Here is a 21,554-nt window from a genome sequence, read left to right on the forward strand (position 1 = left end):
AACACATGAACCAAGAGATCATGACCTGAGCCAAAGTCGAAGGCTTAACCCACTGAGCCACCCAGGCACCCCTCTCTGAGTTTTAAATTTCTGTCAGGTTACAGATCATAAATGATTGGTACTTTATTTACTAGGGAATCATCTAAAATGGATTGTAGTATTTAACCTAAAGAAGAGAAAACTCAGGGGGAAAATAGCTCTTTTTAAATACCTGAAAAGCAATAAATTGCAAGTCATTGCTGTGTGTGGCTTCTTATAATAAATGGGGACCGGTAGAGATGGAGTTGGATTTCAATATATGAAAGAACTTGTTAACAGTTTTAGCTTAAATACTATATTCTGATCCTTAAATTAATAAATTCTTTGCCATAGAATCGTTCACCTTAAAATTATACAGTGCTGTGTGTCAATTATATCTCAATGAAACTGGAAAAAAAATTAAGACCATATTTAAAAAAAATAAATCATTTGCCAAGACAGCTTTAGGCCATTTCAAGCATTGCAAGTTTGTGGGCGGTTTCCTGGATCATTTTCCCCTGATACCAGAGGATCCAGAAGGGTGTATTTGAAAGATCATTTACTCTGGAGGTGGAATGGAATTCAAACTCTGTGTCTCTCCCTTAGTAACTGTGTAAACTTAGTTTTTGAATCTCATCTTCCCTGCCTATAAAATACAGATTATGAATACCCATACTAATGAAATAATTCTGAATTGCAAGTAAAATAATGCATATAAAGTATCTATCTAGTCACTAGTTAGCATTTAGTCCACACTGGTCTTTCCTTTGCTCTGTAACTCATTTGCTACCGTTTACTATTTTAGGATACAAAATAAACTCTTAAATAAAATGAGACCAACATTAAAAATATGTTTTTACAAATTATTAAAAAAAACAAATCTTATACACACACACATGCACACATACAATGGAATATTACTCAGCCATCAAAAAGAATGAAATTATGCCATTTGCAACAACATGGATGGAGCTAGAGTGTATTATGCTAAGCAAAATAAGCCAGTTACAGGAAGACAGATACCATATGATTTCACTTTTATGTGGAATTTAAGAAATAAAACAGATGAACATATGGGAGGGAAAAAAAAGGGAGAAAAACCATGAGAAACTCTTAAATATAGAGAACAAACTGAAGGCTGATGGAAGGAGGTGGGTGGGGCATGGGCCAGGTGAGTGATAGGCATTAACGAGGGCACTTGTTATGATGAGCCTTGGGTGTTGTAAGTGATGAATCACTGAATTCTACTCCTAAAACCAATATTGCATTGTATGATAGCCAACTAGAATTGAAATAAAGATTTGAAAAGAAAAAATAAGAAAGACAAGTAATAAAGTATAGTCTGCCACATGTTAACGTATCTAGTTGTAGAAATATAGAAGTTTGCCACCAGTCATTCAAATTTGCTCTACATTTCATCCTTAAAAGGAACTACAGGATTTACCAAAGCATTTATAATGATAAATCCCAACTAATCATTTGGGAGACAGGGAAAAAGAGCAAAGGCGAAAAAATATTGTGAAGTTCTGCTCCCATGAGGTACTAAGAAGTTCAGAACAATTTAAGAGTAAAAATAGCCTCTGATTATTCTATCTTTCAAGGAAGTTACTTCTTCATGAAAATTATTCAAATATTAAATTTAAATAAACATTGTCTTCCTAGTGAGAATATCTGGAATGGTATATTGAACCTCTTCAGGTTAACTACTATATGGTATAATTCCATAGCTATTTCATTTTCAGCTATCATGTTCCTGACACGGGTGTTTCTTTAAAATATTTTGCATTTCTTTGTTAGAGTTAGAATGCTTGTCTACACATTCCTGAAAGCAAAGTGAAAAAAAATAAATGAAATTCCAATGAGGCTTCTTTGCAATATTTGCATATTTTCCCATCACTTTCCCTATGTAAAATAATGCCAATAGTAAAATCGTTTAAAAATCATTTTGACTCTTCTGAGAGTTTGTTTTATTTTGGTATAGTTACTAGACCCTTCTAATTAAACATATTTTCAGTATTGATTTAAGAAGCTTTAATTTTCCTGTTATTATAACATTGACTTGAAAATAAGTTATTCCATAGTGAGTTTGTGAAAAGTGAAAGGAACATTGATTCAAAATCTTTTTTTTTTTTTTTTTTTTAAAAAGCACGGAAACTTTTTTTTTTTTTAATTTTTTTTTTCAACGTTTATTTATTTTTGGGACAGAGAGAGACAGAGCATGAACGGGGGAGGGGCAGAGAGAGAGGGAGACACAGAATCGGAAACAGGCTCCAGGCTCTGAGCCATCAGCCCAGAGCCTGACGCGGGGCTCGAACTCAGGGACCGCGAGATCGTGACCTGGCTGAAGTCGGACGCTTAACCGACTGCGCCACCCAGGCGCCCCTCAAAATCTTAAGATATGTGTTGAAACTTTAGCTCTCTAATGTACTAGTAGTGTGACTCTAGACAAATTACATTAATTCTCTGAACTTTTGTTTTCTTTTTTATTAAAAGGAAATTATATGTACTTTCTGCAAATCTGAGAGTGGTGAAATTCAAATTAAGCAAAAGACATTATTATTTACTGTGTTATTATATCTTGATTACCAACTACCATATTTGTATTTTTCTCCTATGCCTGTCTTTTCCATTTCTTACCTAGCACCTCTTACAGTATTAGACTTGGTCTATTTCATATTTGGCTCGTTGCCATTTTGATAGCCTAAAGAAAATAAAGACCCCTTTTCCCCAAAAGAGAGCATCTACTTCATATTCAACAAATGCATTCATGCAACAAATAGCCATTAACTCCTAACTATGTTGCAAGAACTTTTCTACACCTTGGGTCCACAACAGGAGAAAATACAGACCAAATTTTTGCGCTAATTTACCTTATGTTCTACTGGATGAGATATAAAATAAACAATACAAATAAGTAAAACATTGTATGTGAGATGATGATAAAAGTTAAGGTGTAAAAGTAGAGCCTGAGTTTGTGCTTATGGATCTTATGCAGTCTTACATAAGATGACCAGGAAGGTCTCTCCAGCAAGGTCATAGTTGAGTCAAGATCTGACTGATGAAAGGTCATAGTTGAGTAAAGATCTGACTGATGTGTAGACAACCTACACAGTCACCTGGAGCAGCAGGGTTACAGGCAGAAGGAACGGTGAGTACAGAAGCGCCAGACAGGAATAAATTTTCACATTAGAAGAAGAGAGGTGGCAAGTGTAGCTGGATAGAGCGAGTGAGAGAACAACAGGAGATGAGTTTGGAGAGGTAAATGGGGGAGGCAGATGATCCATAGGATGTGAGCCATCATAAGAATTTTGACTTCCTTGTGAGATGTGAGGTCATTGCGTGCTTTGGTGTAAAGGAAAAATATGATCTGACCTTTGTTTTAACATAATCCCATTTGGCCATTGTGTTGGGAACAGATTAAAGAAGATCAAGGTGAGACAAAGATAAAGGGTAGGAGCCCATTCCAATAATTATTGGCTTGGATGAAGTATAAGATATGGAAGTAGTAAATTGGTCAGATTCTGAATATGTTTTCAAGGTTTGCTGATAGACTAGGCATGCAGTGCAATATAAAGAATCAAGAATAGCTTTAAGAATCCTGACCTTGGGGCGCCTGGGTGGCGCAGTCGGTTAAGCGTCCGACTTCAGCCAGGTCACGATCTCGCGGTCCGTGAGTTCGAGCCCCGCGTCAGGCTCTGGGCTGATGGCTCGGAGCCTGGAGCCTGTTTCCGATTCTGTGTCTCCCTCTCTCTCTGCCCCTCCCCTGTTCATGCTCTGTCTCTCTCTGTCCCAAAAATAAATAAACGTTGAAAAAAAAAATTTTAAAAAAGAATCCTGACCTGAACAATCACAAGAATGGGGTTGCCATATTCTAAGAGATAACATGGGAGAAGACTGTTTTAGAGAAAGATCAGTCTTTGTTTTGGAATTAAAACTGATTATTAGACATCAATATCCACCCACCTCCTCCTGAGTTTTCATTATGAACCTAGAAATAAACATTCTGGTGAATTCTAATGAGAAGCCTTGGGTCAACCAGTAGGAGAATTCTCAAAGCAATCCCAAATATTTTGCTGTAGGCCCAGGCTTTCACCTTTCACCATATGAATAATAATGTCAAAAATGATAGTTATTCCCTTCTCAAGCCTTCAACATACATTCTCTGACAACAGGAAGGATATTGCCAAAACCAACTATTCACATCCTTTGAGCCCAATACTTAATACCTCTAAGTCACTGATTTGAGGTAATCTTGGAAAAGTCACAAGATTCTCTGATCTCCTACTGTAAAGTAGAAACAATAACACTTACTATGATCACCTGCCTTTCTTACAGAAATATTGCAAGGACAAACTCAGGTAAAGTATGCAATATAATATATGTGCAAAGTAACTATGCCTCTGTTTAATAACAAAGCCATAAAGTAAGAAACCATTTTGTTGCAAGTGGATTCTTTTCAACTATAGATGATAGAATTGGAAGAATGTAAGGTGTTTTGTAACATCAGACAATGAACAACTCCAAATGAGTTATTTTTACATAGTAAAGCCAAAGACAACTAGTAACCTTTTCCCACTGCATAGAAAACATTAATAAGATGAACATCGCTGGGCAGCAGAACAATATGGTATTCAAGGATGTCTGCAGTGCATACATCTAGGCAAGTAGCAAATGGAAATCAAACAGCAAGAGCAAGAAAAACGTTTGCATGATATCTGTCCACCTGAACTTGGAGGACATGTGAAGGGGTTGAACTAACTGCAAGAGATATCAACCACAAAACAAGGAATAATATAGTCTCCTGTGGAGACTCCTCCTCCTTCCATTGTGTATCAGGGATATGTGAAAGTGTAGATTCATTGGACACATAGAAACTTACGGAAGTGGTGGGAGAGACACAAGATTGAGGTGAGGAAGGAAGAGCTTTTGGCCTTGGGGACTTATCCACAAGGGACTCATGTATTATATCAGCTTCCAAATAAAAAGGAATTTGTGGTAAATGTTAGACACATGGGCAGAGGTATGTGTGGGTCATGTGTGTGTGTGTATATGCATATACTGTATAGCACTGGTTCTTAGCCCCATCTAATATTGCTAGACACGTCATTCCTACAAGTGCCAGGTATTCAACATGTGCCCAGGAATGTTTACTGGAATATAAATACATCATTCAGCTGATTCATAGCACCAGACATTCTTTCCTGGTCTCCAGATATGGCCGTGTCACACTCTATCTTCTGGGAGCTGCTTCCACCTGTGCTGGTGTCCCCAGTAATCGTGCCTGGTGTTTCTACCTCTGTCATGCAGAATAGCCCCTCTTTGTGGATATTACCATGTCCACAGTTTAGCCTCCCCAACCTGCCACTGCCGTTCCTGTTGGGAGGGCTTGAAATAAGCAAGGTAGCAATTTTTCCACTGCATCTAAAGTGTTGTTTTCAAGATGGCAAGACAAGACTTTTCCAGAATCTCCATGTGATAAAATTGTACCACATTCTATGTAAAATTTGCAGAGATGCCTCTAGGTCTGTCTTCTCATTCAAAGAACAAAATACTACAATTCACAAAACAGCGTTTGATGCAGTTCGCTTCAACTTCAATGATTTGTGCATGTCATAAAGTAAATCAAGGAAGAGATAGCAAATAAATTAATCAAGCTCAAACTGGATGTTGAATTTTTTTTTTTAATGCTAGGAATTACCAAGCAATGTAATATTACTATCTCCCATATTTATTTCTAACATCATAAAACATGAAAATAAACTTTATAGTCAAGTCACAAGCTTTTAATAAATTCAGACTACATTTCAGAGTGCCACTGTGAGCGGGCTGCACCAGCTGTTTTACAGCTGCAATGAATTTGACATGCTCTGGAATCACCATGGAATGCTCCAAATCCTTTGGAGATAACCAAGTAAAGCCGAAGGAATAAAAATTGTAGTCTGCCGTGGTGGACAAAATAAAGGAAGACATATTTTAGAGAGTATGTGTGTATAATTATTTTAGAGAATTCCAAATATGAGTAGCCATAGTATCTAGAAGATATAATTTCATGCATATGTATATATATCATACATGCTAATGATACCATTTTACAATGACTTATTACAACATTTTTCAAGTAGAGAAAAATTGAAATAATTTTACAGTGAGTACCTGTATATTTATCACCTACTACTGACATCTTACTATACTTGCTTTATCACATCTTTCTATCAGTGCATCAATTTATCTTATTTTCTATATACTTTTGATACTTTTACACAATATGGAAGCATATGATTTTAGAGTCCAGTGTATATCCCAGAATATAACTGTTAGTTCCCAATCTGAGTTATGGATATTTAATACTGGAAGAGACCTTTAAAACCCCTTTATTGTAAGCACCTTATTTTTCAGCTATAGAAATTCAGGCATACTGATTTGAAAGAGTTTGAGTAAGAACATCCATCTAATCACCTAATTAGTAACTAAACCAAGCTAGAATCCTTACTTTGTATTTTACATAAGCATGTATTTGGATAGTAAGAGAAAGCTGTTAAGTGTTAGTAAGATGAGGAGGATCATTGAAGCATGCTCTTTGTTAGAAAATTGAAGCGATTTTAAATTAATAGACCAATGCCCAGTTGAATTAGCAGGGAGATTTCAGGAGGAAGTAGAGTTAAGAGCTGAACATCTATGAAAATCCTCCCATTGTGTAAAAAAAAAAAAAAAAAAAAAAAAAAACCCTGCTAAAACAGCTGTATTCTAGCATCAATCTTATGTGTGTGCCCAGTTCTCAAAGTGATGGAATGTCATGGGGATGAAGGATTAAAGGCTAACGGAGTATTGGAAGCACAGAATTTGAGTGGGAGACAGGATCTGCTGCTTCAGTCCAGTTTGGCAAACTCACAGACTGTCACAACAGGAACAGTTTAGAGAGCAAGGAGGAACATGAACTGTAGCTTACACACCCTCTTGAATCCATTGCTGGAAGAGTGTTCAAAATTAACTTCCATATTACCCACAATCAATCTGCATTTTGTTCAGGCACATGCTGGCCTGAGTTGCAACTCTGTTTAGAGAATGAACGGGTCGCAGATTAACCTCTTTGTTGCTTTTATGTTTCTGTGTTTTGACATACATTTTTTATTTTTTATTTTTATTTATTTTTAACATTTATTTATTATTGAGAGACAGAGAGACACAGAGCGTGAGCAGGGGAGGGATGGAGGGAGGGAGAGACACAGAATCTGAAGTAGGCTCCAGGCTCCGAGTTGTCAGCACAGAGCCTGACGCAGGGCTCGAACTCACAAGCTGCAAGATCATGACCTGAGCCGAAGTCGGTCAGTTAACCAACTGAGCCACCCAGGCGCCCCATGAAATAAATTTTTTAAAGGAAATTTGAGATCAGTGGGTGAACAAATGTTAGAAAATTGTTAACATTTAGAAAAGGTAAAATTCTTTGCATTTCAATTCATACTTCAATGTTAGTAGAGCATCAAATGCCTCTCTCTCTTTCTTCCCCCTTCTTCCTTTTTCATCCTTTCAAACGTTTCTTCTCCAGGACTATTTCCTCAGGTTTCGGCTAAGTGACTAACACATTTTCCCCAAGACCACAGTTTTAGTGATTTAGAATGCTTAAGAATTTATTGGGAAACACATAAAATTTAGCTTGAGCTCTATCCTAAAAGATACTAGTGTTCTGTACTTTTTAAAGTTTATTTATTTTGAGAGAGAGAGAGAAAGAACAAGCAGGAGCAGGGGAAGGGCAGAGAGAGAGGGAGAGAGAGAATCTCAAGCAGGCTCACACTGTCCACACAGAGTCCTGTGTGGGGCTCAAACCCACAAACTGTGAGATCATGACCTGAGCTGAAACCAAGAGTCAGATGCTTAACTGACTGAGCTACCCAGGTGTCCCTCCAACCTTCTATATTTTTAACAAACTTTCTGGTTAATTCCTTAGGTGATCAACAATTAAAAACTACCAGTATGAAGAATTCTGTATTAGAAGTTAAGAGGTCTGACTTCTAGTTCTGGTGCCATAATAATTATTGATTTATTGAGTGGTCTTATGTAAATCACTTACATCTAGAATTTTTTCCCTGGGAAAATATTCCCTGGGAATATAAAACAAAATTGATGGAACTCTTCTTTAGCACTACAAATAATACAATAATGATCTTGTAGGACACTGGAAACATTTAAATCAAGTCATGTATTTAGAAACCTAATATACTATCTAATGTTTAGCAGTGCTTAATAAATGGTAGTTACTATCATAATTATAAGAATTCTTTTTCAAGTATTTACTTAACTTCCAGTTAGTTAATATACAGTATAATATTAGCTTCAGGTATAGAATTTAGTAAGAATTTTTTATATTACTAAGAAACAGGCATTAAACTCATCTGCTATTCAAGACTGGCCACCTAAAGTGCTGAATTGATTAAAATATGTATGAAGAGCAGGGTCATCCTCTCTCTAAATGTTCCATTGATCATAGTTTTAGACACAGTTTTGGGTATCATAAAGGAAGGGCATGTGGTCTACATAAGGAAAAAAAAAAGGTAGCAAAGAAAATGTTTGGGTTATAGGCACAGGAAAAAGACCACAGGAAATGAATACAGTTAGTCTTAAAAAGACAAAGTGAAGAGTATGTCAATCTCTGACTATCAGTTTACTCATCTTGAAAGTTTGACTAATGATTCCTGTTCTCAAGTTCATGAATCAAAAACAATTTCTGCCACATACTAGTTGTATAAATTTGGTCCAACAAATTTACCTCTCTGAACCTAAATACCTTAATCTGTAAAATATAAATAAGGCTGGGAAATAACTCATAGACTGTGAGACTTCTTGGTGTATAATACACGTTTAGCACTGGGTGAATGTTAGCTAGTGCCATGGACTCCTTCCTCTGTTTGTTCTCTGAGGGCTGCCGTAGCAAAGTACCACCATCTGGGAGACTTAAACCAAGAGGAATTTATTGTCTCAGAGTCCTGGAGACTAGAAGTCTGAAATCAAGGTGTGAAGAAGACCATTGTCCATCTGAAACCTGTAAGGGAATCCTTCCTTGCCTCTTCCTAGCTTCTAGTGGTTTACCAGCATCTTCATCATTCCTTGGCTTGCAGCTACACACCTCTGTCACATGGCATTGTCCCTGTGTGTCTCTGTCTTCACATGTCCATCTTCTTACAAGAACACCAATCATGCTGGATTCAATGCCCATTCTACTTCAGTATTCCTTACTTCAACTGATTATATCTGCAACAACCCTCATTCCAAATAAGGTCATTTTCTTGAACACGTAGGAAGTTAGGGCTTCAGTATATCTTTTTTTGAGGGGGACACAATTCAACCCATAACAGTACATCGTTGTCTACTTTACCAGGGTCACAATGGGCATTATGTGAGATGACAAAGATGAGAGAACTCCATCTACAAAACATAAATGTTATATATAGTTTTTTCTATAAAAGCCTTCGGATAGATGGGTCACCTGGGTGGCTCAGTCGGTTGAGCATCCGACTTCGGCTCAGGTCATGATCTTGTGGTTCGTGAGTTCGAGCCCCGCGTCGGGCTCTGTGCTGAGAGCCTGGAGCATGCTTCAGATTCTGTGTCCCCCTCTTTCTCCGCCCCACCCCTGCTTGTGCTCTCTCTCTTTCAAAAATGAATAAACATAAAAAAAAGTTTAAATCCTTCAGATAGATAAAGAGGAATTTTTGGACGGAGAAGGAGCACCAAATGTAAACATATTTAAACCTAACCCAAAAGAATTTAAATGACACTAGAAAGACATGACAGCAATAATTTTTCTGAAATGACAGGATGAGCTGTTTAGTGGTTGTCTCTTTTGGAAATACATACTAAGATGATGAAGATGAGTTTGAGAGATAATGTTGGTCTAGAAATATTAATGAGACTGTAATGTTTTAAATTGTAAGGTTTGTATCTTATCCTACTACCTACATGTAACAAATAATAAATAAATATTTTATAGGTATACAGCTTATTCTTGAACCATACGAGTTTGAACTGCATGGGTCCACTTATATGCAATTTTTTTTTTATCAGTACAGTACTATAAATGTTATTTTCTCTTTCTTATGGTTTTCTTACTAAATTTCTTTCTTCTAGCTTACTTTACTTTAAGAATACAGAATATAATACGTATAACATACAAAATATGTTTTAATTGACTCTATGTTTATCAGTAAGGCTTCCAGTCAATAGTAGGCTATTAGTACTTAAGTTGGAGAGTCAAAAGTTATACTTGGATTTTTTACTGGATGGGGTGGAGGGAATCAGCAGCCCTAACCCTCTCATTGTTCAAGGATTAACAGTACACCAATTGTTTTCCTTGTTAATGATATTAAAAAAATCCCTTTATGCCATAAAGAGTAACTATTAGTACCCCATCTTTCCCTTTTCTATAAGAATGGGAAAAAGGATATGACATATCTTACCCACAAATCTATGGTTAGCAAATAAAAAGGCTGGCATTCAAGCCCATCATTTTGAATGAAAATCTTGTCTGTTTTGTTTTTGTTTTTGTTTTTGTTTGCTCATATATGTATATTTTTATTTTTGTTGTTGCTGGTTTGTTCTTTTCATAATACTGGTGTACTAGATGTGAAGTTCCATAATAGCAACAACAGAGGATGTAACCAAGACCTTCACTGTAATTGCCCTTTGAGCAGAACTCCCCATAAGAATATAAGACCACACACACTTTCCTCTCTGAAAACGTTTCCTGTCATTTTTTTGTTCTTTAGTACATTTTCTAAATTATATCCAATTACCTTATAAGAAATAGAAATGATTCTGTGATAACAATTTGTTCCATTGAAATGATTTTATACAACACACACACACACACACACACACAGGCGCTAACCATTTCATTTTTATGCAGTGACCAATTATCTATGACTTTGGATTTACTTGAATCCAAATGTAAACTCAATGAGATATGAGCTAAAATCAATAAATGTCAAGTGCAGGTAGAAGAAACAACATGTCAACTAAATTCTGCTTGTTTTATTGCTTCCCTAGAAAACACTCAACCAGATTTATGCCATAATTTTACTGTAGTGGGTTGGCTTACAAAAGATCTTTTCTATACCAAAACGCAAAAATTATGTTCGTTTTGGGAAAACATAAAGATCTATCTCCAGAAGCTGTTTCCAGCTGGCTTTCCCTAACCAAATTTCAATGTTTAGACCAAAGATGCATGCTTTATGTGAAGATCCAGCAGAATCCAAACTTTCAAAGTAACATCTGCAGAGAAGTTGCAAGCCAACATAAAAACATGTTCATTGTTATTGAAATTTTGAAGCTTGCATTCTTTTGAATTTTTCTGCTTCAATGGGTATTCTTTATTCATAACCTCTCCAAGGCATTTTCTTTGGAACACAAAAGGATGGCTCCTATTCTGTTGTTTGTTTTTTTTTTTTTTGTTCTCATAAATTATTTGTTAGTTGCCAAAGTCTCAAGTTCTAAAATGATACTTTATTTCCCTTTACACCTACTCACCTAAATCTCCAGTTCCAAAAGGAATCAACTGGAAAATTTATACACCACACATTTTCTATGTTTCTAAAGAATTAACAAAACACTGAATTTCTTAAGGGCCCTGTGATATTATATGACTGTATTTATGTGATTAAGGTAAATATATTTGGCTAAAATGTCAGAGATTAAGGAATGTGACCCAGGGTGTCTTAATTTAGAAGAAACTTCCAGTTCCATAGAACTAGTTGATTGTCCTGTCTTCAGATGAGTTTCACCAAAGTTATTCCATTTGACCCACGTTTATTCATTCAACTGGTGTGGACTTTGTGCTTACTGTATACCAGGAGTTATGGGGAGTGTAAAGGAAATAGAAGTGAAGGTCAATTTAGGAAACTTAAAATCTCTACAATGGATACTTTTTTTTTCAACAGTTAAAACATGGGAAACATCTTGAAACAAACAAACGAATAAAAAACAATTCATACCCTCACGAATAGCAAACCCCATGATGAAATGCCAAAATATATGGTACAGAAAATAAATATAAAAGGAAGGTTTATGTTCTTTAGTTCTAATCAAAAACTGTAGTGGTTTAAGTCCATTGTTTATGTTCTAAAACAATAAGTAAAACATGGTCTATATAATTCATTAGTTATCTTTACTAAAAAATGCTTCCTTAGCTAAATATTTAATTAGAAACTTCTTTGGGGAAAATTTTTCAGTGTTGAGTAATTAGACAAAAGACATTTTATCCGACCATTGAGAAACAAAAAGGACTTTTTTCTCTACTTCATAAATGTGTGCAATGTACAAGAGTGAAGGGGGAGAACATAGGCGGGATTAAATTAACTCATCTTGAATCTGTGATATTTATAGTTTTAAGACTTTCGCCAGGTTTTCATTTTCACAAGAGGACAAGTCTGAAATATAAATCATCTGTTTTTCCTAACCACATCTTAGCATGCCCATAATTTAGTCTCCTGATTTTTGATATTAGGGAATAGCTGAGAGATTGATCTGAGAGGTAGTAGGTAAGCAAATTGGTCTCTGGCTGTGTTTCTCAATAAGTCTTACATTTCCTTTTAAAAATATCCGTAAACTTTAAACATCTGTTTAGTTTTGCCACCTCCAATGTTCTGCTTTATTCATTCTCACTCAAGTCCAAAGTCAGTCTCTTTTATTGTGCTTGGCTTTTGTCAGGTAAGAATGACAAGTAAGGGAGGATTATCTCTAGACTTCATATCTCCTTTGCCATAAATGCACACATGTACACATCCCTCATATACCAAGACATGATTTTAGAAATTAATATTTCAATTTCTCTTCTATACTACTCCTGAAACTTCCTTAAGGAAAAGAGATGACACATCACTGAAAAATCCAAATTCCTTTACTGTTCAATCATTAGATTTGAATTATGCTACTTTAGAACAGAGATCCTGTCCATTTTACTCACTGCTATATCTTCAGTACCTGGGGCAATGACTAGCATTTAATATATGCTCAATACATGTTTGTTGAATGAATACATGCATGCAAGATAAAGTCTTTAGTCAAACTGAGCAACTGCAGGCATCAGGGAAATTTCCTTTTGTTGTCCCTGAAATACTTCTTTCAAGGCTGCTTCTAATTTTATGTAAGACCACGCATGTCATGAGTGTCCTTCTTTGCCAGCTGCTCGTCCCACTTCTCCATCCTCATATTAAAGAGTGTAAATCTTCACCTCTATCCTGAATCTAAACACAGACATGATAAGCCTTTCTGGGAATATTGGACATGCAGTATTTTAGGTGAGTCTTGGCAAAGAATGAATTGCTAATCCTCTGAGCTCCACAACCCCACCAAACCTTACAACTGCTGAAGATTAGGTCCTTCAGCAGCACAGAATAGATTTGTGTGGGGGTGCATTAGATTGATAAAGGAGAAGGGGCACTGTGTTTCTCCTAGGATCACCTATATAGGGTCTTCTAAGTATTAAAATAGCTATATGCAAAGGGGCAACTCTGAGGCAGAAAATGTGGGATATAAGTGATTTAAATGTTTGTTTTTTTGTCATTGGCTCTTTACTTCTGAGTTGGAGAAGCCAATGAGAAGAAAGTATTAAGCAATCTCACAGATTGTATCCTCCCATATCGTAAGAACTTCTACTCTTGCTGCATAAATAGTAGGAAATAGTCACAGGACTGGCCGGTACTCACAAAATAGTCCTTTATTTCCATACTGACTGTTGGGACTGGGTCCACCCTCCTGCACCACTGTGAAGCCTGCCAGAAACAAAGATGCTAACATTAAAGTTCAGTATTGCCTGGCTCAGATTACAGCCACGTAAGCCAAATTTTCATAACAAATTCTAATCTTGAATATGTCTACTCCTCATACATATATGTGTATGTATATGTATATGAGCCCAAAGAATTAAGCCTCCTGTGCAACCTAGCTTTTAGTCAGTCACTGACACTCCCTCTCTGTCCTCTGCATTGTCTGAGAAGTGACAGCAGCAGCTCTTAAATGAAACCATTTCACACACACAATGCAAATCCTTGAAGTCCCTGTGTGTCTGTGTCTGCCTTTGTCAAGGGGAACACAGCATGTATGTAAACATGTGGCATGGAAAGAAGGCCCAGGCAATGACAGCAAGCTTATGGCCCACCAATTTCCTGTTTGTCTCTGAAATTATGTTACCCCTGGCAACTAATGGGGGAAATAATCTCCAAAAGAACAGCACTTCTTTTCCTTATTATAAGTTCAGAGTTTGGCAAGTAAAATAAATTAAAACCTTCTAACCATCTTCTTAATTGCCAAATGCTTTTATGTCCCTGTTCCTTTCTTCATTAACTTTCCTCCTTCCTTCTCTCTCGAAACAGGAGAAAAAGCAATAGAAATAGATTCCAAGATACAGATAGAGAGATGGAGGGACAGAAAGAGGGGATGTGGAGAGGGAGTTCTAGTTCAGTATTTTAATCTGCTGAAAACTATGATGCATTGAGTTTGTGCAGGTGAAATATTTTGTTTAGTTTTTTATTTATTATTTATTTTTAAAAAAGACAGAGTGTGAGCAGGGGAGGTGCAGAGAGAGAGGAAGAATCTCAGACAGGCTCCATGCTGTCAGTGCAGAGGCTGATGTGGAGCTCGAACTCACAAAACCATGAGATCATAACCTGAGCTGAAATCAAAAGTTGGACACTTAACCGAGTTAACCATTCAGGCGCCCTGAGAAACATCCAAAAAAGTTCATACAATATCTGCAGAGTTGCAATGAATAAACTTTGTTGTCATATCATAAACAGTGACACAGCTGGGGAGATCAATGTATCTTGGGTGACTTTTTCTATCATATAGACAGGCAAAACCAAGTCACATAAATCCATTCATTCATGTAGTTGGTGCTTGCTGCATAGAAAGCACTATGTGGGACGTGTCCATTCTTCCTTTATCCTCTTGTAAGTAGAGTTGAACCCACCAGAAAATGGAACACTGAAAAGGTGAGATAACTTGCCTTTGGTCACATTATGGTGGATTCAGGGCCTGTTCTATTTGATTCAAAGTTGGCATGGTCCCCGCACTATGCATTCTCTCCATACTGTGATGCTTGGTGTGTTAGGTAGTGCAGAGATAAGATAGAGAATTTGAGAGGAACAAGCCAAAATAAGGAAATTATCAGTAAGAAAACTGAGCAATTAAGTACTTAACTATCTTGTTCACTGTTCTTTTAATGAGCAATGGGAGAAGGAAGGAAGGAAGGAAGGAAGGAAGGAAGGAAGGAAGGAAAAGAAAAAGAAAGAAAGAAAGAAAGAAAGAAAGAAAGAAAGAAAGAAAGAAAGAGAAAAGATGAAAGAAAGAAAGAAAGAAAGAAAGAAAGAAAGAAAGAAAGAAAGAAAGAAAGAAAGAAAGAAAAGGAAGGGTGGAAGGAAGAAAACTTAGAGACTGATGACTAAAAATTATCTTTCAGAATCTAGCACATAGATTAATGAAAAATGGAAAGAATATTTAGTAAAAATAATTATCCGATCCATTTTTATGTTTATATTCATGTCACACAAAACAAGGAGCAAAATCTTATTTTGGAGTAGTGATTTTCAGGCAACTGTATCATTATAAACTGCATTTTTCACCTCATGAAGTATTTCTTAATAAATGGTAGCCCAAAAGATTTCACCTACATATCAATTTCATCTTAGGATAGGTCATCCCACTGACAGAAGTCCCCAGACAATATTCCCTTAGATATTCAGACTTTTGATAACTATTATTACTTTTTTTTTTTTTTACCATAACGGGAATACCATCATATTCCGAAAAGTGCTCAGATTTCTCATTATACTAGTCAAACACTTAAGCATTGTATTAGTTAATCAGCCATTTGTTCCACAACCTCAACTGTAGGTAATGCCTTTTAAATCTTTTACATTATTGAAAATTCGATTTGGCAGACCTAGTCTTAGATTAGAATCTACTGAACATCATAAAAGTGTTTTCTCAGTGTTAAGATTGCCATTCATCCTTCATATTGTTGTGGTACATATGTTACTAAAACAAACTCATTAATTGTTAATTATTTATGACATGGAAAAAGGATGCCTATCAAGAGATACCTTAATTTCTAAATTTTACATAAATTTTAGTACTCTAAATTTTATATAAATCTTTAGTTTCTTTAATTTGTTAAATTTAGCAGAGACAAATTTACTATGATTTAGCCCCTTACTTATACAGGCTCCTTGACAGAAGGACCCTAGCAATGTTTACAGGGTCACAATAATTTTTGTGAAATTTATCATTATAAGACACTTTAACTGAAGTTGATTAAGACCACTGTCTTTCCGAGTGCCATAGTGGCTCAGTTGGTTGAACATCCTACTCTTGACTTCAGTGCAGGTCATGATCTCATGGTTTTTTGTGAGATGGAACCTGAGTCAGGCTCTGTGCTGAATCAGTTGGGATTCTCTCTCCCTCTCTCTCTGCCTCTCCCCTGCTCGTGTGCACGCAGATGCACTCTCTCTCTCTCAAAATAAATAAGTAAATATTTTTTTTAAAAATTCTGCTATCTTTCTATCCCCACTTCCCCCAATGTCAAGCCATATTGGAGTGGCCACAAACATGTGTGGGAATCTGGATAAAGGTAGTTACTTATCCTGAGGATACTTTGAGTTTGGGTTTAGTGGGATACATTTATGTAGCTCACAATAACTTTCCTATACACGTAGAGTAATTGCCCACTGTCTGAATGCAGAGATGGCTATTCCAGGAATCTTAATCCTGACTCAAAAGACAGAGTAGAGGTCCTTTGTCATCAATTCAAAGACCATGTGATTACATTGCATAACAAAACTTAAAATACCCTAAAATCATAAGGTTCTCTGTGAAAGGCATTTGATAAAGATGTTCTCCTATTTAGTAGTCCCCCTTATTTGCAGGGGATATGTTCCAAGCTCTGGTGGATGCCTGAAACTGTGGATAGTAGTGGACTCCACATATACAGTTGGCTCTTAACAAGAGTTTACACTGCACAGGCCCACTTATACAGTACTATACTATAAAAAAATTCATGAAAGTGTATTTTCTCTTCCTTATAATTTTCTTCACATTTTTTTCTCTAGCTCACTTCATTATAAAATGATAGTATATAACACATATGTAGAATATGTGTTATCGACTATTTGTGTTTTTTGGGGAGTCAAAAGTTAAACTCAGTGGGGGTTTGGCACCCCTAATCCCTGCATTATTCAAGGACCAACTGTACTATTTTTTTTTCTGGGGTTAAGTTAAGATACCTACCTATCCTAAAGTTTAGTTTATAACTTAGGCATAGTAAGAGATTGACGATAATAAGTAATAATAAAATAGGGCACAAAGCAATATACTCTAATGCAAGTTATGTGAATCTGGTCTTTCTCTCTTTCTCTCTCTCAAAATACTTAATGTATTATATTCACCCTTCTTCTTAGAATGAATGATATGAGATGATAAAATGCCCACGTGATGAGATGAAGTGAGGTGAATGATATAGGCATTATGATGTAGTGTTAGGCTACTGCTGACCTTCTGATGACATGTGCAAGGAGGATCATCTGCTTCCAGGCCACAGTTGTCCATGGGTAACTGACCACAGAAAGAAAGCCACAGATAAAGGAGAGACTAATGTGTTTGACAGCTGTATAATGTTAATGGTCCTGTATAACATTATTGATGATGATGGGTAGAGGTAAGGGAGACTTTCTAAACTATTGGGGGAAAAATTTGTGTTCACCAATACTAAAACAAAGACTAAATTCTCTTCCTATTATTCTCTCAACAGAAAATAGTACAAAATTATTATAATATAAAAGCGTACACAAAAAAATTAGGAAGACAATAAATTAATAAAACTATTATGATTTTTCCGATATTTTGATGCTTACTATATTTATAACCTCAGAAAAATTTGGAATTTATTGCAATTCTTTTCTTGTTTTTTGTATATATATATATATATATATATATATATATATATTTGTTATGAATTTTTTTTAATTTTTTTTCAACGTTTTTTATTTATTTTTGGGACAGAGAGAGACAGAGCATGAACGGGGGAGGGGCAGAGAGAGAGGGAGACACAGAATCGGAAACAGGCTCCAGGCTCCGAGCCATCAGCCCAGAGCCTGATGCGGGGCTCGAACTCACGGACCGCGAGATCGTGACCTGGCTGAAGTCGGACGCTTAACCGACTGCGCCACCCAGGCGCCCCTGTTATGAATTTTTAAGGGGTCCCCAATTATATAAACTTCTAAACTGACAAAACCTGGATTCAACCCTGTAGGCCAGGAAACCAAAATAATTCACCTTATTTTTATAAGAAGATTAAATGTTTATTTCATGTTAAATACAGTTATTTTTTTAAAAAAATAAAGATTTGTTTAAATTTCTCCCTCTTTGTTTTCACTAGATTCTACCAAGGTGAAGGACATATTTAGATAGTTTTTCTTCATATGGCAATTCTGTTACATTGCTCTGTGGCCTGACAAATTAAATCAAAGAAAGTGGTTTAGAAATTTGCAAGGATTCAGTTTTGCCATCTATTAAGTGACACTATGAATTAGATTGCCCACTTTGCCTTTCCTCTGGTCACTTCGGTTGTACATTTTGCTAAGTGAGAAAAAAAGAGACAGATACTCATCACAAATAGTACACAATAATTATTTTAACTTAGGACAGACTTCCAACTTCTCTGTGGTTTAATTTCAGAAATAACGTGGTACCATTGATACATGCCTCACAGGGAAACTCAGAGGGTTGGTAATATAATACCAATAAAAGGTCCTGGAAGAAAAATGGCCCTTATGAGTGAGGTGGTATTATACATGATGTGTGCTGAGCAAATGGGATTATTCCAGAATGGCTGCAGTCCCTTGGTTTCGTGAATAATCCTTTAAAAGCAAAGAGATAAACCCCTGAGGTTAAGTTACAGCCTGATGAAATACTTGAAATGACCAAAGTTGGAATTCAGACATTGTTGTACTTCAGAGATACGGAACTACTACCATTTCTTACACTTGTCCAGAATAATGTCGTATTATTCTGCCCTCTCTCCATAAACTGGAGCTTATTAGGCTAAGCAACTTTCTGTCTAAGTTCTACAGGCATAACACGGTGGCTGCCACCAGATAAAAGGGGTGCTGAATATGTTTTCATGCACCACTGGCCACAGCCTTAATTTTTCATCACTTCTATTTCTTTCCTACCTACCCAGTACCTTTTTTTAAAATAACAAAACACAGATGTTAACATTTAAACATTTCCTCGTATACTTATATATCATAAAATGACAATACTGAGAACAAATGTTGAAGAAGTCAGAAATTTTAATACACTTGAATTCTTACTAGCCATTGCAAATTCAAATCTTATTCTAACTCATTCAAGGCATTTTCCTAAATGCAAAGTCATTGGAAGACACACTATGGACTCCCAGTACTTTGGTGTTTTGGAACAACCTTGATAAAAATAGCCCTCACAGAAAGTTGACTCTGAACTTGAGAGGTTTTTAAGCACTGCTCACAGCTGATCAGAGACAAGACATTAACTTGCCTCCTTAGGACTTCTGATTAGCTATTAGCTCACCTGGATGGGATTTCCAGATTTTTACAGCTTTTTGCTCCATGTGGCCTGAGGTAGAAAAGAAATATCCACCTCAGTATATAAATATTTTCAGGAGGCATCAGTGCCCAGATTTACCCAAACCTCTCAGAGACTTTCTTCCTGGTAAAGTGTTTATTTCCTGTTTCTTCTAATTTCTCTACTTTTCTAAGAGATTCTGTCCTTTAAAATGACCAACTGGCATAAAAAGCTAATGTACACTAAATTTTTTTTATAAGCTATTCAAGCCTTTTCTTTTTATAAGTATTTATTCCTAGAAGCTTCTAGCACCAACTTACTTCTTAAAGAGAACTTAGATTTTTATCATAGCTTTTATTTTAAAAAATGAACAGCATACTCAAGTTTTGAATAGTTTATAGAAGTTCCCTCTCTTAACTAAAGAGCCCGTTGTCTAAACAAAAACTCAAATATCAAGATTTTCTTGATAACCAGAAAAACCATATTGCTGCAAACTGCTTAAGTTCTACTGATAATGGAACTCATTCAAGCAAAATAAAATGAATATTCTTACAGATATCTGTTATGAAAATATGTTTTCTTTTGTATTTCCTGGTAAGCATGTGTTGTTTTGAACGTTAGTGGTAAGAAAAACTAAGCTACATATATGGATATAATTTTCTTTGATGTAAATTTCTCTTCTGTTACTTTCCTCACCTCCCATTTGCAATTATGTGTTGCTTTATGAAGCACCTGTGACACTGTTAACTTTATGTCTTCAAATAAATATGGTCATTTACTCTAGTTCTGCTCCAATAGCTTGAAAAGTTCCCATTAAACATCCAGGTATCTTCCTAATTAAAGCAAATGCTAAACTCGTAAAGACCCATTGGAAAATTCCTCTGATGTTTGACACAGTCGGCAAATCAGCAACGAAGGCTTCTGTTTAAGCTTCCTTAAACTACAAAGGATTTCTTCAACTGTGAGCCAGCTATCTAGCCGGTGTAACTTTTCCAAAGAATTTCAGAAGTAACCCTTAGCTTCTTGGGTTGGAAAAATATCTCTTATTTATACAAAGAATCAAAAGCTTTAAATGAAACCTTATCTTAGGAAACTATCCCTGGAAGCTTACTGCACAACGTTTTGTTATACAAAAACCCAGTTTCAAAGCAAATGCATCCATAGTTGAAAAAAAAAAAAATCTTAGTGTGGATAGTGAAAATGGTCTAGCCTGAACTCTTAAAAGGGCGGCATCTCAACTGGTTATTTTTTAATTGACTCAAATAGCTATGACTGGGGTGCCTGGGTGGCTCCGTCGGTTAAGCGTCTGACTTCGGCTCAGGTCATGATCTTGAGGTCTGTGAGTTTAAGCCCTGCATGGGGCTCTGTGCTGACAGCATGGAGCCTGGAGCCTGCTTGAGATTCTGTGTCTCCCTCTCTCTCTGCCCCTCCTCTGCTCATGCTCTGTCTCTCTCTGTCTCTTAAAAATAAATAAAAGTCAAAAAAAATTAAAAAAAAAAAATAGCTATGACCTTGGCATAATTCCGGTTAACGGAGCCAGGCAATTGCTTTTGAATTACCTCGCCACTTAAGGTAATCACGAATAATGCCAGACATGTGTTTCTTTTCAGGATGTTAACAAAGATTCCAGATTCAAAAATATGTGAAAAGAGGCATGGGATGTATCTGCTTTGGAGCTGTCTTTGGAGGCCAGCCCACAGTTTAATATTTCTGCTCCCTCCCTGTCTCACCGTCCTAAGTGTCTTCTCAGGCCAATCCAGCCTCTATACACCCATAGAAGTATCTTCTGAACATGTAAACATGGGTAGAAGATCTTCAAATTTTCTCAAATTTTTTTTTTATAGAAAAAAGTTCAAAATCCCTAGTACAATGTCCAAATCCTGATCTGGTTTGGCTTTTTCTTGACTAGGTCTCTTCTCCGAACATGCTGTCCTTCTCTTGGTGCCCCAGCA

General features: G+C 36.2%; 1 long non-coding RNA gene across 2 annotated transcripts in view; it reads right to left on the reverse strand.

The window, feature by feature from the left end:
• The window catches only part of LOC124520721 (uncharacterized), a 57,208-nt gene that overhangs the window by 31,260 nt on the left and 4,394 nt on the right, over nucleotides 1-21,554 (reverse strand). For both annotated transcript variants that reach the window (XR_006964386.1, XR_006964385.1), the window contains exon 2: nucleotides 13,710-13,775. This is a non-coding gene — a long non-coding RNA (uncharacterized LOC124520721). The remainder of the gene's footprint in view (nucleotides 1-13,709; nucleotides 13,776-21,554) is intronic.

The sequence above is a fragment of the Lynx rufus genome, unplaced genomic scaffold (genome assembly GCF_022079265.1).
Source record: "Lynx rufus isolate CCGP_SWC_20201006 ecotype Redwood Valley unplaced genomic scaffold, mLynRuf1.p SCAF_3, whole genome shotgun sequence".
NCBI classification, from domain to species: Eukaryota; Metazoa; Chordata; class Mammalia; order Carnivora; family Felidae; genus Lynx; species Lynx rufus.